Source organism: Daphnia carinata, chromosome 1 (genome assembly GCF_022539665.2).
Source record: "Daphnia carinata strain CSIRO-1 chromosome 1, CSIRO_AGI_Dcar_HiC_V3, whole genome shotgun sequence".
NCBI lineage: Eukaryota > Metazoa > Arthropoda > Branchiopoda > Diplostraca > Daphniidae > Daphnia > Daphnia carinata.
The window spans coordinates 7,741,587-7,759,946 of record NC_081331.1 but is presented as its reverse complement, the minus strand read 5'-3'; the positions used below and the strand labels follow the sequence as shown (position 1 = coordinate 7,759,946).

General features: G+C 42.1%; 1 protein-coding gene across 1 annotated transcript in view; it reads right to left on the bottom strand.

Moving 5' to 3' along the window:
• LOC130691313 (cohesin subunit SA-1-like) overlaps window positions 1–17,536 on the bottom strand; it is a 42,079-nt gene extending 24,543 nt beyond the window's left edge. Inside the window, exon 1 of the mRNA XM_057514237.1 lies at window positions 17,533–17,536. The gene's annotated coding sequence lies outside the window, so the exon portion shown is untranslated. The remainder of the gene's footprint in view (window positions 1–17,532) is intronic.
• Between the last annotated feature and the right edge of the window lie 824 nt (window positions 17,537–18,360).

The following is an 18,360-nucleotide window of genomic DNA, read 5'->3' as shown; positions in this document are numbered from 1 at the left end:
TTCCTCATTCCCAACTGCCTTCCACAGTAGGGTTATGCTTGATTCTCATTGTGCACTCGGCCTATCTGGCCATGCCTTTCTGTTATGGTGCGGGGCGATGGTTTTCGTAAATTGTTGTTCAGTAGCTACTTCTGGGCTATATGCTTGTCCTCTGATTATTGAAGTTAATTCCTGATCATGTTCCATGTTGTCTGTGTGCCTCCTGGAACTTCGCCGTTTGGAAAAATTTTGTATAATCCTTGGGAAAGAGTTACATACGATGAAGATAGGTAAGCATACGAGGAATAAGATAATTCAATGACAGGTTGGCTCAATATTTTAAAATGTAGAAAGTGAGCTCATCTGTGAGTTCATCATTTTCTCTTATTGTTGTGTAGATGAGCTCCCTTCTTTCAATTTCAAGTTTGTTCATTGTTTTTTGTCCTCTCTACTTAGGAGGTTCTGGATCGGGTTTTCCGTTGCTGCTTAGAATGTTGGCTTTTTCGTGAAAATTTCTTGAGAAATTTGTTAGTTTCTTGAAGTGGTTCCTATGAGCTAGCTAGTGAATATTTGGAATAGTTTTTTTGTTGTCTAGTTGCTTTCGTAAGTTTCGTTTCTCAAAATTTAACTTAGATGACTGTTTTCCCGTTCAATCTATGCAAGTACTGTTTCTTTTAGCAATATATTTATGGGGCCGAATGAACATTCTTTTCTTTTCCATGCAGTATGTTTTACTTGTTGGATTGGGTTTTTGAGATTTTTAATGTCCCCAGCAAGAGCTTCCCCATTATCTTTGAGTATCCCTGTGGTATTTACAGCAGTTTTTGATCTTATGCCATTTGTTAGTTGAACCGTTAGTTCTAGTATAGATATTCTTATTAATCTTATGTCAAGTGCTTCAAGTGAAGGCCTAATGCATTTTCCGTTTACTTACTCGTTTCTGGACTAACAAATCTTGGATATCTGCTGTTGTTGAAGCCGTTCGGTATTGTTTTATTTTCTTTCTGTCTTGGCTCATTTACATTTAAAGTCCCACAAGAGTTTTCGAGTGGTCGAAAAAATTTTGTCGGAGACAATTTAGGTTAGGGTCTGAGTTGGTTGCGTCAGGTTCTTGTACTGCGTGATGTAAGGGTAATACTTGTTCGTCAACAATACTTGGATATAAGGTATTCTTTTTTAGAGTTGTTTCCTTTACAGGAAGAGCAAACGACATTCACTTACTTCGTTGGTGTTGCCATGTCAGTGGTTTTGAAGATTCGTTCTGAGAATGTAGAGAATTTAAACTAAAGTAAGACGTGAATAATAAACTGTCTGTTTGTAACAAATGTTAGTCTTGATGGAACCATGAATTGTAAAGTTCCTTGTAATCCGTGTATTACAGTAAAGGTACAGTCGAAGCAGCTCTCAGAAAACTAAAACAATATCAGCTACAGATTTTAACATCATAAACGGCATTTATATTAAAACAAAGCGAAATTCACAAGGCAGATAATGGGGGGTTTTTATCACTTTTGGTTGTTGAGCGGCGAATCGCTCGAGGAGAGGTTCAACATTCTTTTCAACCTTCTTACATAATTTATACCAGAACTAGCATATTGTACAATACACTCCTGCTAATAATAATATACGAAAAACTTTCAAACTTTCTCTTTGGACTTTCGAACGAGTTGCTAAATTATAAATCCCAAGTTGGATAGGCTGCTCGAACAGAATCATACAATTGGCAGAGATGTTGGAGTTTCACCAAACATAAATAATTGACAAATAGATGGCGTTGATTAACACTCCTATGTTAGTGTTAGAACACTTATACAAGAATCGCGTTAGAGGGTGCTATCTGCTACTCCATGGTGGCAGGCTTTCTTTTGCTATATTGTTCTCTCTCTATTCTGTCGTCTGCTGAAATAAACCATGTTGATTGATATCCCCTACAACCTTTTCTTTTCAAGGTATTAACATATATCTATATATATATTATAATTAAATGTTTGCACAGTTATTATTTAACGATAGAATTACCTGTAGTCAATGCAGAAGCCTGTGACAACACAGAAGCCTGTGATAACACAGAAGCCTCTAGCTAACTGAATACTCTTGAATTCTAACAAGAGATACTAGTCTAGATGCTGCCAGCCTCAAGACTTGTGCAAACCGTCTTCGCGGAGCAGTAAATGAAATACAAATCGAAATACACCAACGAGCTTTACAGCCGCACCACGTTGATAGCCCCTGAAGCAAAATTGACGCCTCACCTCAAGGATAAGTGGAACGAAAAACGAAAAGAAGCAGGCATAGAATTGAATGTTCTAGACGTAGACGACTGGTTAACGTTGAAATCCATAAGCAAACAGCATGGGAAAAATGTATTCGAGTCTTTACTCACGTCGACGTCCAAAGGTGTCAAGTTCGACGAAAGGAAGCATGTTAAGAGCCCCAGCGTCCCACACACGTCGACCATTGTACACGTATCAACGATGGAAGGTTCCAGATTATGGGCGTCGCCATCTTCAGCAACCATGCTCCAAGGAGCCGAACGACATCGGGGAAGATACAAGCCGAGAAGACGGAGCGGTGGAAATGCCTTGTATGTAACGGCAGGTCCACAATCTTTCAACCAGTACCGTTTTCAGGTCGCTCACGCCCACGAAAAGAGTTGAGAAAGTATTCAAGTCCGGAAGATGTTTGTTATGTCTTACGGGAAAACACGAACGCAAGAAATGTCCCAGGGATATCAGCTGTATTATTGCTGGGAATTCATCCCATTGAGGAAGCTAGCGGATCAACCTGCTCCATTAGCGACAACATCGACAGCATTCCTTGAGACCTTGACCCATTTGGAAACCATAAAACGACGTGTACGTTTTAAGATCGTACCAGTTGGTCGACACTCGGTTTCCTGGATACCGGGAGCGACATAACGCTGATTGGACCGACGTAGTAAAGAAGTTGGGACTCTTTGGGAAATCTAAACGCATCAACGTTGTCTCGTATGAAGTAGCCACGTCTAGTGTTGCGGTTTCCGTAGTAAACTTACCTCTAACAACTCGTGATGGTAAAAGCCAGTTTGAAGTCAAGTACGCTTACGCCGTCGAAAATTTGAATGCTTGGTCGAAATTTGACGTGACGCCTAATTCCCCGATCGACCCCTCGACAGTTGGGGTCATGAATACACCTACGTGGTATTGACGCCCCGATAGTTCAACAGGAGGACGTGACCGTGCTGATAGGAATCGACGTCGCAGAGGCCCATGATCATGTAGCTTCCATTAAGCCACCGGCTGTAACAACTGGGTCCATCGCCCAAGAACAATCGGTCGTCTGCATTGAAGAGGCTCTACGCTCTCGAAAGACGTTTTCATCGAGACGCGGAGTTTGCTCGAAAGTAGGATGCAGTGGTCAAGGAGTACATCGGTTTGAAACATGCCTGACTCCTCACGACTCAAGAAGCACGAAGGGGACGAACAAGACGTGGAACCTACCGCACCACGGGGTCGTGACATCCAGCTCATCAACTAAAGTTCGAGATATTTTCGATGGGGCTGTTGAGTTTGGTGGCACATCGATAAACCAGAACTTGCTTTGGGGACCCAACCTTCTTGTTAGCTTGCTCGGTGTTCTCATCCGCTTTCACTGCAACCGTGTACCAGTCGCAGCGGATATCCAAAAAAATCTTTCATCAAGTGAAACTTCCCGAAGAAGACCAGGCAGTTTTCCGATTTATATACCGAACGCCTGGCAGTATTTCAGCCCCGTTAATGTACCAGATGACTGTATTTGGTGCAATATCATCTCCGACGACCATCGCGACCAGTTTCCAGAAGTAACTGATAGTGTTCGACTGAATTTCTACGTCGACAATTACCTCGACTCTGAAGGTGAAGCAGCCAAACGGTTCCGCCAAATGAAATCCCTTCTTCAGTTAGGCGGGTTCAACTTAACAAAATGAACGTCGTCATCGAGGACGGTGATAGCAGCGCTACAAGAATTCGGCATCGCTTCACCAACTTTGGAACTAGACTTGGAAATATTCACCGTTGAAAGAACGCTCGGGGTAATGTGGGATAGCGAGAGAGATATGGTGACTTTTAAGATACGAAAGCCATCGAACGACGAGACCCTCATCAAGAGAGCCTTCCTAAGCATCATCTCTAGTGTCTACGACCCTCTCGGACTCGTAGCACCTGTTATCTTCCTCATGAAGTGTTTTCTCCAAGACATCTGGACAGACGAGAAACGGATTGGTTGGGACGACGCGTTACCAGTTGCATTGGGTCAACGTTTTTATTACTGGTACGACCATCTTGGAATCTCTTTCGATTCCGAGATGTTTCCCATTCCAACGCGGATTTGGACCCATCAGCACCTCCACGTCTTTACAGATGCAAGCTCCAAAGGTAACGGAGCAGTAGCTTACTTCCGTACCGTATTCCGCACCGTATCAGTCGATTAACGTGTCGTTTGTTATGTCAAAATCACACGTTACACTGGTAAAAAGTCTCACTATTCCACGTTTAGAGCTACAAGCTGCAGTAGAAGGTTTCAACATCGCCACGATTTGTCGTGAACTGGGAATTGACTTGCGTCAAGTAACCTTCTACACGGACTCACAAACGGTGCTGCGGTGTATCCATTCGAAAACCTGCCGATTTGAAGTCTTCGTCAACAATCGTATCGGCAAGATACACCGGAACACGGGCCGTCGACAATGGCGTCATGTTACTGGAGACTCAAACCCAGCGGGCTTCTGCAGTTGGGGCATCGACCGAAAGGATGTCAAAGAGTTGATTAACTTTCACAAAGGACCTCCGTTTCTGAATCTGGACCCCTCGTAATGGTACACTCGGGAAGAAATTACGGAGCCAGAAGAACGGTATGTAAACCTGATTCGTATCTTGGCAGTAAAAACGGAAGATGAAAACCACGTCATCGATCGATGTGTCACCCGTTATTCCAGTCTGTTGAAACTCCAACGAGTTCTAGCTTGGAGTAAAAGGTTTACTACAAACGCTCGGGCGAAATTACGTTGCGATAAGCTAATGGTCGGAGAGCTAAAGGCAGAAGAAATGGTGACGTCTCTGGTAATATGCATCAAACGTGCACAGGAATTGGCCTTTGCTGAAAAACTCTTCGCCCTTCGCAAGAATCTGGAATTGCCACTCAGATGCAAACTTCGCATCTTCAAGCCCTTCCTGAATGAAGTTGGGCACTTGCGAGTAGGTGGACGTATACTTTACGCGCCAATAGATTACGCAACTAAACACCCCATACTCCTGCCAGCTACTCAACTTTTAACACGAAGGATCATTTGGGATCATCACATTAGAAATCTGCACGTCAAGACCGAGAGATTGTTGACTGACCTACGTTCACGTTATTGGATACTTTTCTGGTCGCAAGGTGGTAAAATCTGTAATCCACAACTGCTCGCCTTGCATTCGCAAGTCGGCGAAGACTAGCCCTCCGTTGATGGCTTAACTACCAGCACAACGGACTTAGCTACCTGGACTTAGCTTACCTGGAAGTAGCCGACGGACTTAGTTGGAGGAGTTTCTGCTCTGTTTCTCCCGCTTTACCAGCCTGCTAGGGAAGCCGAAAGTGGTTTATAGTGACAACGGAACAAACTTTGTTGCCACAGAGCAGAAGCTTCCACAAGCCCTAGAAGAACTTGTCATTAAATACGAAGAACTTCAAACGGTAATGGCTTCCCAACAAATGGCGTGGCAGTTTTCTCAACCCCATGGACCTTACTTTGGTGGTGTTTGGGAAAGAATCGTACAGTTTTGCAAGCGGGCAATGAAAACCAGCTTAGGTAATTGCCTAGTCAAGGACCAAGTATTACGAAGATTGGCGGTGAAATAGGACTGAAACGAAATAGGACTGGAAAAATAGGACTGAAAATTTCCAGTCCTATTTATACCGGAGAAATGGGACTGGGAGAAATAGGACTGACTTTTAAAAACTTTTAGGACAGTCCTATTTCTCCTCGGCATCAGTCCTATTTCTCCTAAGAAATAAATCTATTTCATTTACCTTGTTCCAAGGGGAACGATGAGCCTCCAACAGGGAACATGAATTATTTTGAATCTAATGGAGTTCATTTAATAAAATATTATTAGAGCAAAATCAGAATATGTAAGAGCTGTATATAACGAAAGATGTATGAAATAGTAAAACATTAGTTCAATTGGAAAAGTTGGTTATGACCACATAATGTGCGATATAAGTAATAAATATTTCTGTAGTATGTCTAATAGTAGTTTGTTAAATGAACTCTATTAAATACAATATAGTTCATGTTCCCCTGTAATTTAAATTAAAATAGGATAAGAAAAAAAAGTTTTGTGAACCATTTATCTAATGAGTTAACACCATCGGTTTTTTAAAAAGGGAAACGGATATAAGCCGCCGCTCTTACGTAATACATTGCCCACCGGATTGGAGGCTCATCGTTCCTCTTGGAACAAGGTAGATGAAATAGAACTATTTCTAAGGAGAAATAGGACTGATGCCGAGGAGAAATAGGACTGATGCCATGGAGAAATAGGACTGTCCTAAAAGTTTTTAAAAGTCAGTCCTATTTCTCCCAGTCCTATTTCTCCGGTAGAAATAGGACTGGAAATTTTCAGTCATATTTCTCCAGTCCTATTTCGTTTCAGTCCTATTTCACCGGCTACCATTACGAACCTTCGTTGTCGAAGTGGCTGCTCTGTTAAATGTCCGGCCGTTAACGCACCTATTGATATATATACCGCAAGTATTGATCTAGAAGACCCGGATTCCTTAACGCCCAATCACTTCCTATACGGTGGAGCTCAGCCGTACTTGCCTCTCCAGCTGGCCGAAGTGGAAAATATGAACGTTACTACCAAGCAGGTTCTGCAAAGCCAAGCCATCCTCCAACATTTTTGGAATAGATGGCTACGTGAATACATTCCCCACTTAACAGAAAGAAGAAAATGGCAAGAAAATGGGCCTAACATCACCGTGCGAGATCTGGTGCTTGTAATTGAACCAAATACCTTGCGTGGGCAGTGGCCGTTTGGCAATGCGCTTGAAGTTATTCCCAGCCCTACTGACAATGTTGTTCGAGTAGTAAAAGTGAAGCTCAGTAACCATCCAAGACCATGTATTCGTCCTGTGCCTAAACTATGTATTATGGCTACGGCAGAAAATCCGCTCATGAAATCATCAAGCATCCGTAAAGAAAAGTTAAAAGTGAGTCGGGAGCGTGAGGAGCAATGTGCGGCCAGCATCAAGGAAATGATCGGGGACATTGTGCGAGCTAAAAAGGAAGCCACCGACAAGGTGGCAAGATACATGTATCAACGGGCAATCCTCCGTCTCGACAAAGAATGTAGCAAGACCTTGTAAACGTGCACTTCCACTTCAAGACCGAACGAGAGACCCTGATGAGTGGGTACATCGGGTCTCTACTTCGTAAGGATCGAGAAAAGGCGGCCGACACTCAGGTACCCACGTCGATTGCCACCCCAGATCGTCCCACGTTTATCGTGCCGCTGGACACCGCAAACATCATGTGCTTCCTGAAGTCGCACGTCTCGGGAGCAACCCCATGCAAAACAAAGATTTCCGAATGTGAGGACTTTATGCTCCTCACAAATCAGGATCGATTGGAGCTCCTCTTTGCCCAGCGACGCTGTTACGGCTGTTTGGTTCCGACCACCGTTGCCGGCCACACCAAGATCGTCATTGTTTTCACCCCCGATGTTAATACTTTTTTGCTATAATACAAATATTACAATTCATAAAACGATATATCATAGAAAAACATCACTATAGTAATTACATTAATTAAATACCTACCTACTTGACAATACTATAGGTGTAAGAAATAAAAGAAATAAATGTTTACCTGTATCGAGAGTCCATTGTCGGTAGATCGGGAATTCGTTTGAGGTTTACATGCGAGTCCGTTTGACGTTTACAGTCCCAACCATCAAGTAAAAAAAAGGTCCTAATGTCGATGGCACGGGAGTCCTCTTGTCGGAAAATGTAGCGCTCATTGGGTTCAGCAACAATTTATTGGTGAGCCCAAACGTCGGGGACCAGTAGTTCAAACGTCGGGCTCCAGATGCCCAAGTGTCGGAAACCTGCAACCAAAAGTCGGAAACCCTGGAGTCCTTTATGTAACTCGCCCAAAAGAGTACATGTCTTATAATTGTGCATTCATCTAACAAAGTGGTAAATCTTTTCTATTACCCTGTTGTTTGGCTAAACCGTAACTGACCTTACCGTAACGCATCGGCGGAATATCACCGCCGCGCTTGCTAAAAGAGACATCAGCGTACTTCTGAAATGATTCGGTATCCTTGTGTCTTAAGTGCCATGAAAATTTGAGCCCGATCAGCAAAACTATGTTGAACATAATCAGTGTTATAGACCAAGACGCTGCTACCTCTGTCACTAAAATTCTGATATGAACTTTGCCGCTTACAAGTAAACGGAATCACCTTGTTTCCGTCTGCCGCTTGGCGCTTAACGGATTTTGTTAGTCATCGGCCGCCTACATTCCACAGAAGACTTGCTTGTCCTGCCCTTCAAAAGCTATCATTACCCTAAGCGAGCACAACCACGAAAACGAAACGGACGAAATCAGAAGAATAGCAGTCGCGAACGAGTGTATCAATCTCGCTAGTGAACAACGTAATGGACTTCAGCGTATGTATGTTCCATGCCTCCCTTGTTCTATCAGCGATATTTCTATTTACGGCCCATATCATGTTTAAAGAAAAAGTAAACATTGTATTCAACAATTACATATAAATTTACGAATACTTGAAAATTTGCCATCTTACAGTCGTTCCCGATTGCGTATGTTCTGATGACAGAGAACACCGTACAGCTCTACAATTGCATAATGCGGAGGGTTTTAGAGGTGGTTGAGACGGAGTTTCCCGCAGGCGGATTTGCAGTTAAAGTGGTGACTTCCGACTACGAAGAGGCTATTCTCGTAGCCATGGAAAGTGCACTTCCAACAGGAAAAAGTCATGGATGTTGGTTCTACTATTCTTGTCTAAGTAGCACAGTCATTATTAAATTGCATGACGGAATAATGGTGCCTAATGTTGCATACTTTATGATTGAATATTAATTGTGAAATAATTTTTCTGTCTCTCTCGCTCAAGCCATCTACCGAAGAGCCTGCCAAGAAGGACTTGCTGTTGCTTATGTTGCTAGGGGGATTATCCATCGACTAGTTAAGATGCTGATCGCTCTAGCTTTGTTGTCACAAGAAAGAATCTTCGATGGGTTTCAAGTTATCGTTCACGATCCAGTTGTCATCGTGCATAACCAATCTGCATTTTTGCCAAGACATATCCGAAATCACCAAATGCCACGCCATCTTAGGCCTGGTGAGGACGCTCCAGCGTTTCCTATACGTCAAAGACGACGCCACGGGGAATCTCAAAACATCATCATGGTACCTGCTGCTCCGATAGAATTTGCTGTCCCCGTAGAGGTGGTTGATCCCGCTGACGCTGCTCTCGCTGACGCTGCTGCTTCCGGTGACGATGCTGCTTTTGCTGACGCTGATGCTCCCGCAGACACTGCTGCTTACACTGCTGCACATAATCTTTGTGGTGTGTGCCTAATCAACACCATAGATACTGCTTTTATTTCGTGTGGACACACCCTCTGTGCAACATGCGCAACCGTGTCGGCCCTTTTTGCTGCTTTTGCCGGGCGCCCATTCAAAAAAATTTAAGGATTTGTGTTCAATGAATTCTTACGGTGATACGATAACAACTTGTGCTTGGTGCTGAATATTAAAATAAGAACAACGTTTCATAAGTAAAAATGTTCATTAATGACTCATACGAATAAAATAATTTTCAGAAAGAATATGTTAGATGAATAAGTAAATATCAACGCCAGTAAAATAATATTTTACAGCCAAAATGTATCAATATTTCATAAGAAAAAATGTTAGAGTTGTAATAAGCATCATAGATAATATGATAATAAGTGAAGGAATGATAATTATGAGTAAAAAGTTTCAGATGTAATGTGTATAGCATCTTCCCATATGGGAAGATGGACTTTACGGATTAAGACAATAAATGTAAATTGAACTCGAGGCGTTTTACCCACAATGACGTATGTGTTTATTGTAAGCTAAGACATAAGAATTAAAAAGGTAAGAGAACAAAAGATAAGAAACATTCGGGAAAACAGTTAAAAGAAAGAACAAATAGACAGGGGGTCTTACCGTGAACTCACGAGTGAAAGAATGTAAGAAAACGACACAAGGCGGACTTGGATTTCAGCTTCCACACGAGCGATACACAACAAGAGTTCAGATTCGTAAGAATCTGACAATCAATGTCCGGGATAGCTCGGGACAAGAACGAATTCTAACTCAAAGTTTAGGCAAGGAAACATTAAGCAAGGCACAATACTACTCAATAAGGCGGGGAAGATTGACTTAAGACGACTATTTGGCACGGCTGCAACTACTTGTCTGATTTCCGTCAACTGCTAGGTTTATCACGAAACTTTGCATACTGCAAAAGTGGCGTGATTGGGCGGAGCTTGTGCATTCACGCGGCAGCCAATTAAACGATGCCGTTTGATGTGGCGTGATGTTGAGGGCGTATCGTCTGCGTGAGTCAGCTGCAGGTGTTCATTTGGGTCAGCTGCACTGCGTATATAGTGTTGCAATTGCTATGTCCAGACTTGCGTTTATTACTGAAGCAAAAGCGAGAAAAAGTTAAAGTAATATGTTCGGCTTCGTTACATCACTCCCGGCGGCGTGAGATTACGTCCCGTAATCAGAGTTGATGAATCGGAATCGATTCGCGAGCCACAGGTCTTGGATGATCGGAAGGGCGACAGCATACAGCCCAGATGAGTGTAAAAAGACCGCAGGCGTAACATATGCGTAAGAAGAGAAGCACTAAGAGACATAATATGCCGATGAAGAAGTAATTTGTGATGGTGTCCCACCAAGATGTATAAGTTCCGACACTAGCCGATGTCAGTAAGACATTCGATGCACTGTATTTGTGGCGTAAGGCAAATTCAGGTGGAGGATGTTCATTAATCGCGGCGGCTATATCGGCCATAATGTTCATATGATTTAGCATATTGTCGGTATATGCCGGGTTGCTTCGATGTTCGTAGTCGAAGAATTCGACATTTTCATACCGAAAAGAATGCGCAAGCGTCTGTTTCGGTAACACAATGTTTGCTTCAATTGGTAACCAGGTTTCGTTACGGTAGGCATAAGGTTTGTCGTTAAAATTAACAAAACCATTAGTCCAGTAACAAGGGGAATATTTCACAAGTTCCCATCCGTCAAGATTAATAGTGTAATTTTGAAATTTCGGTTGCGGTCCGCAAGATGTCAGTATAGTCTCAAATGTAACATTTAAAGCCTTACATTGAATCAGCACAACCGTTTTTCCAAAGGCTTGTAATTTTGTGCACTGTGGTAAATTTAACTGCGAAGCTGCTAACCATCCGTTATATTGAGCAGTTGTAACAGCCCTTTCGTGTTTAGCGTGGTGAGCCTCACATTGCATTAGTCGAATTTGTCTTGCCAATTCATTTTAATGATCGGTAAGTTGGTCTCGAATATATTGTATATTCGCGGGTACGTTTAGATTTTCGTCGGTAGATGGCGCTGGGGTCTCCAAAGTGGCTGTTAAATTTTCCATGATGGCCGCCGTCGAAACGGTGAGTTTTGATTGGCCGATGATCTCAAACGACGAAGTTTTATTGGTGCATTCGTTTTCTAGGGAGGCACAGCGTTGTATAGGCGTCAAATGAAAATCAAGTTGTTGGGCGTCATCTTGGAGCCTGAAAATTATTTCGTCACCCGGTAGACGGACCAGTGTACCCATTCCATCTTCCACTAGTCGGGTTTTCGGTTTAGTCTTCTGTGTATAGGTTTTATCCCAAATCGGTGTTAAGTGATTGTGTGATAAATTTCCAGTCGTGGCGGAAGCTGTTCCGATCGGAGTTGTAAAATCGGCGTCTTCGTGTTGCTGAAAAAGTAGCACTTTCTCCAGAACGCAGTTTATAATTTCAGAATCAATTGTTTGTAACCAATATCCGAAAATGTCAGGTTCGCGATCAAATACAAATTTATCGTAAGAAAAAGTCATCCGATTTTCGTCACAACGTTTATGGTTAATCATTTCGTTACACTCGGCGGGTGTCAATCGAAATTTTATCCGGCACTACCACTAGTTGACCGAAAAAGTTCATGGTGATGCGCCGTATATTCTTCCATCTTGCGCAAATATATCCGGGAAATTTAGCCGCGGCACGTTCTTCGCTATAAATCGCATATTTCACCTTCACGGCCTTATTATCGGGCGCAATTGCTTGACAATTATCATCGGAGAATTGGAGTATTCCCGTCTTTAATGGTTCGGAACAGTCGTATACGGTTGTTTGAAATGCCTGTGGGTGTAACCCGTAAAGGCATAGCAACAGTATGAATGGAATCAGCGACATTTTCTATAGAGGGCAACATATAGTAAACATTACAGTCAATATCAAACAGAGGAAGGTATAGATAAAAGCATCACACATCATCACGTGGGTTTCTTAAAACTAGGGGAGTAATATAAAAGAGAAGGTAAAATAAAAAGCAAAAGCGGAAAGTATATATGACGGCAATCGAAAAAGGTCAACGCTCTCCCGTCGGCCTTTAAACAGTTGCCGATGGTCGCGAGCGAGTAAAAATGCGCATATAAGGCATAGAAAAACGCGTTTTATCGGGTATACAGGGGAATATGTTTATGTCATAACTGGTGTCATTAGGAAGAGGAAAAGACAATCTCAATGATGCCGAAGAAAATTCTCGAAAATAATGAATCGTTTAAACAGGAGGATAAAAGATGCAGTTTACAATTTAAAGACGGAAAGGCACATAGGGACCACGTTCAATTAGTTAAACAAAGGACGTATACAGATAGGGTAAAAGGCTAGTGAAACACGAGCAAGGTGAAGGGAAAGGGCGCGCTTGGTGGGCTTGAAGGGTGCATTTTTCCTAAGCTCAACGCAAGGCGTAACACAGGTGCTAATAGCTCAATGACAGAGTGCTCATCTGTGATGCTTGGGGTCTGAGGTTCGAATTCTCAGTAGAACTAGATAACTCACCCATCAAGAAGGGTGCTAAATTACGCAAAATGTTACATTCGTTATCTATTATCAAAAATAAACGACGTGAAATTTAGGTTTTTATCTTCTAAGTCCAACACATGAGAAATGGTATGGGGAAAGAAACAAAATAACGCTAAAAAGGGGAACGAACATCTGGGGAAGAAAGAAAAAGCGGCTTGTGCGAGACAAGGGACATTTGTCGCAGACACAAGAGGTTGGGGTAAAATAGGCGTAAATTTCTTAGTGAAATATTCGTAGGCTTATGGGGTATATGGACTAATGTTTTTCTTGTATATATATATTAGAGGGACCCAAGAGAGAAGGAAAATAGGGAAAAGACTGTGTTAAAGAATTTCAAGAAAACCTACGTCAGGAAGGGAATATTGCGGCAAAAAGGGAAAGGACAAACAACTTGGACTTAGACAATTTACTGAAAAGTAGGGCATAGCGCTAACGCGGGAAGTTACTTTGTTATTTTTCTATTCTAAGTTTAAGTATATGTTTGTTTTTTTTGTATCGGCTTATAAGAGTTTTCTCTCTTTCTGTTACTCTTATCCCTTCTCTTTCTTTTGCCTGACTCTAGCTAGTGGGTTAGTTCATATATAGAGATATATATGAACATGGGCAAGTAACTAGTTTTTTTGTCTGATTTATTTATTGAGGGCAAGAACGGATACAAACAGGCATGAGAGAATGAATCGAGTATAAATGCAAAGGTTTCCTTTTTTTTTCTCAATTTTCTTCTTGCGATGATGGGCGGCGATTTGCAGGGTCCAAATCGAGAATTGCTTCGAAGACTTCTGTGGCCCTCTGCCAGACCTGTTGTTCGATTAGCTGGACGAGTTTCTCCGTCCGAGATTTTGTGAGCCGGGCTACTCTCCAGCGGTTCTGGAGATGGTGTTCCATATCCATCAGCCGCCTTCGGAACGGTCGTTGATTGTCGATGGAGTTTCTTCCGCAGGCTGCGCTTACGGCCCGGTCGACGTCTTCTTTTGTCGAAGTGGTGCTGTTAGCTTCTTGTACTACTATGTTGTCCCCGGTTTTAGGATTGCGGCGAACGCGTTCGATCTGGGGTATCTGTGGCCGACGGAAGTTGTTCGCAGCCATTTTAGATCGATTGTGGGTCGGCTTCACTCTTTAGCTCCTGGTCTGTAGCGTTGACGAGTTGCGAGTGTGGTCCCGACGTTCGAGACGTATTGACTTATATAATCAAGCCTTCCACTTGTAGTTTCCAGCTTCCTTTCTTTTGTTTTTTGTTAAAAATTCGAGTTCAACACTAAGTCCCTCGAGGTGCCACTTGATTGTTCAGCAGGTGTCTATCTTATATTTCCCCTTTTTTTCATTCGCCTGTTTCATAGCGTCCCTATATCTCAAATTTCGTCTTAAATAGTAATATAATGAAAGGTCGGCGGAGTTTCTATGCATCCTATTGTGTTTATTCTATTTATGTTTGAGTAGAGAATATAATGAGAAGAGGGAAACAAAATTTGTGAGAGTCCTATTCTATGGGGAATAAACACATGTTTCTACTGGGGTGAGAGTAAATAAGGGGAAAGAGAAAAAAAATGTCTTGTTGGTGGTCCTGATCTTTTCGTTTTCCGTTGTCTTAGTTTTGGATGGTGATAGGGTCGCACCTCTGCCTTTTACGACCAGTGCCCCACTGGTCCGGCGACCAGTTGAAAAGAGGGGGGTGGCGCTTTCCTGGATCCAAGTCCAGAATTTGCTTGAGGGTGGTGACTGCTCCTCCCCAATCTTCGGCGTAAAGATCGGCATTTAATTGACGGGTGAGCGCGGCCGTACGTTCCTCGATGCGGCGCTCGTAGCGTTGACGTTCCATGTCCCATGACTCCATGTCGTCGAGCTCCGGGGACTGAGGCGTCTGGCTAACGATGTTGGTAGGTTTTTCCGGAACGGGAGTCCAATCGTCGTAGATTGGGATGGTGCCATCGCTTTTCCGGCTTGCTCTTCGGCACTTAGCCACTCGGAAGCTGCCTGGGTTTGCTGATTGGTTGAGTTGGCGCACGGGTCCATCTTCACGGAAGTTTAAATTTGGAGCGCGATTTTGGTGAACTCGACTCAACAAGTGTCAAAAACGTTGTGAAGTCCCTTTGAAATTTCTTGCTGTTAAATACACGTCGTTCGTTATGTGATCGTTGACTTTGTTTCGGAAAAACGCTTCTAATTTCTATAACGCATTGGTAGTCTTCGATTTCTTTGCGGGCGTCCGGTAGCATTTTGGGGTGGCAATTCTTCCGGCTGATCGATGGCTGGCGCCACCTGTCGGCCCTCAGATTCCAAATTGATGGTAACTACATTGTTTTCGGGAATCGGTGTTGGATTATGACGGTTCAACAATATGTCAGCTTCGATTGAGTTATCGTCAACCGAATCATGTATATCTTGAATTTTGTCGTTGAGGCATAATGGTTGTTTACTGTTAGCGTTGGCGTCCATTTTCTCTTCTGCCATTTCCAATTCTGCGGATTCCAATTCCGCATTTTCCGCATCCACAATTTCTAGTGGACTTACTTCCACATCCACGTTTTCCGATTCGCTTGTTGTTAGCTCCATATTTTCCACAGTTTCCATTGTTTGGGTGGAAATCGACTTACGAAATCGATTCTCGAACTTCGGAGGCGTCTCGATAGGGGGACAATGTTCGTCTTTCCATAACATTGTTTCGTACAGGGGTTCTAGACGGTTAACGTGAGTTCGTTGACAGATGTATGAATTATCAGCAATATCAACTGTATTATTGGAATAAACTTTTACAACTCTATAAGGACCTTTATATTTAGAGGTAAATTTCCTACTATCGCCCTCTTTAACTACCCTAATATCTAATAATACTCTATCACCTACCATATACTGTTTTACATTTGCTCTTTTATTATATTGTTCCCTCTGACGTTTCCTTGCTTTTTTGCTCTCCTCACGGACGCGCTGGAAACTGTAACGCAAGCCTTCAGTCAAATTACCTACGTAATCCGATGCGGAGGTAAATGTTTTTGGGGAAGCGTTAAGGAATTCATTAATAGGTATATTGGGAGTTCTACCGTGCAGTAAATAATACGGGGTTTCACATGTCGAAGAATGGACAGAACTACGGTAAGCAAATAAAACATCATCCAGCATATCTTCCCAGTTCTCATGTTCACCATCTTTTAATTCCTTTCTCAACATTGTTGTTAATGTTCGATTAAATCTTTCAGTCTCTCCGTTGCTAGCTGGATTGTAAGCAGTTGTTAATTTTTGATCAATTTGTAATTTTTTACAGAAATAACGGAATAGCTTCGACGTGAAATTGGTTCCACGATCAGAAGGAATAGCTTTAGGCATACCACGTCTAACTATAATTGTCTTATATACACATTTTGCTGTCGTCTGTTCTGTTTGATCCCTTAACGCAACAGCTTCTACCCACCGGCTAAAATAATCGGTAATGACTAAAATATAACTATTTCCATTAGGTGAAATTGGCGTAATTGGGCCCAAAAAGTCCATCCCAATGACTTGGAAAGGAGCTTTTGCTATTTCATGAGGATGCAACAACGCCCTATATGTTGAAGAAGTGTTGGCGGTGCACACCTCACAAGCCTGGCAGTATTCTTTAATTTCCTTTCTCATATTTGGCCAATAATGATTCTTTATTTTCAAATAGGTTTTATAAAAAGCTAAATGTCCGCCCATCGGTGCGTCATGTATTTCTTTGAGCACTAGATGGCGTAACGATGCAGGCAAGACTAACTGATGGTTGGTTTCGTTTCTTTTGCTACCGGCAGATGGCAGCACATGCCAGTAAAGTGTACCATCAATAACTTCAAAATAATCAATTTCTTTAACCCAATCTGGTTTAGATTGAAGAATAGATTCCTCAAGTTCTCCGTTATCCAAATAATTACGAATGGCTATGCAAAGGTTGTCTTCCAATTGTTTCTCACAAATTAAGGTAATATTCCTACTTGCTTGTATACTAGCTACTTTTAAGCGTGACAGGCAATCTGCGTTTTGATGAACACGTCCCGGCCTATATTTTAATTCATAATTCGTTGCGGCCAATAGTATAGCCCATCTTCCTAATCTACCATTATTATCTTTTTGTTCTTTAAGCCATTGCAAAGGACGGTGGTCACTGATAATTTCAAAAGGTTTATCCAATAGATAATGCCTAAAATGCTTGATGGCATTTACGACTGCTAAGGCTTCCTTCTCTATCGTACTATAATTCGATTCTGCTTTTGTTAACTGTCTACTGGAGTAGGCTATGGGGTGTTCCTGGCCATTTTGAATTTGGGATAGCACTGCTCCAATGCCGTAATCGCAGGCATCGGTGAAAAGGATAAATTTTTCATTGAAATTGGGGTAAGCAAGAACTGGTGGCGTTACTAAAGAATTGCGCAATTTCTCGAAAACAACTTGTTCCTCGGGTCCCCAACTAAAAGGCTTCCTGCTAAGATCTTTATGAGTCAAACGAGTTAACGGTTTGGCAATCGATCCAAAATCCTTAATAAATCTTCTGTAGTATCCAGCTAATCCGAGAAATGATCTGACTTCAGGACTGAAGTCGGTGTTTTATAATTGACTATTTTATCAATTTTGCTCGGATCAGGCTTAATAACATCGGTCGATATTACGTGACCTAGATAATTTACTGAGAGTTTAATAAACTGGCATTTCTTGAGTTTCAATTTCAGATTGGCATCCCGTAATAATTCAAAAATTTCTCGAATATCACGTAAATGATCTTCGAAAGTGTCGGAAAAGATTATAACATCATCCAAATAAACTAATGCTTTACTTCCCAAAACGTCTTTCAGTACGTAATTCATTAGCCGTTGGAATGTGGCAGGTGCATTGCACAATCCAAATGCCATACGTTTAAATTCGTAGAGGTTGTTTTCTACCACAAACGCTGTTTACTCAATAGCTGGATCATCAATCTGAATTTGCCAAAAGCCTGAAGCTAAATCAAGAGTTGTGAAAAATTTCTTCCCATATAATTTGTCTAATGTTTCGTCTATTCTAGGCATAGGGAATAAATCTTTTTTCGTAATACTATTTAATTTTCTATAATCTACACAAAATCTTACTTCTCCACACTTCTTTTCTACTAAAACCACGGGTGGAGCCCATGGAGAATGCGAATATTGGATTACATCTGCATCAAGCATTTCTTGAATTTTATCATCTAATAATTTCCTTTGGTTATTTGTTACTCTGTATGGGCGTTGTCGAATGGGGCCT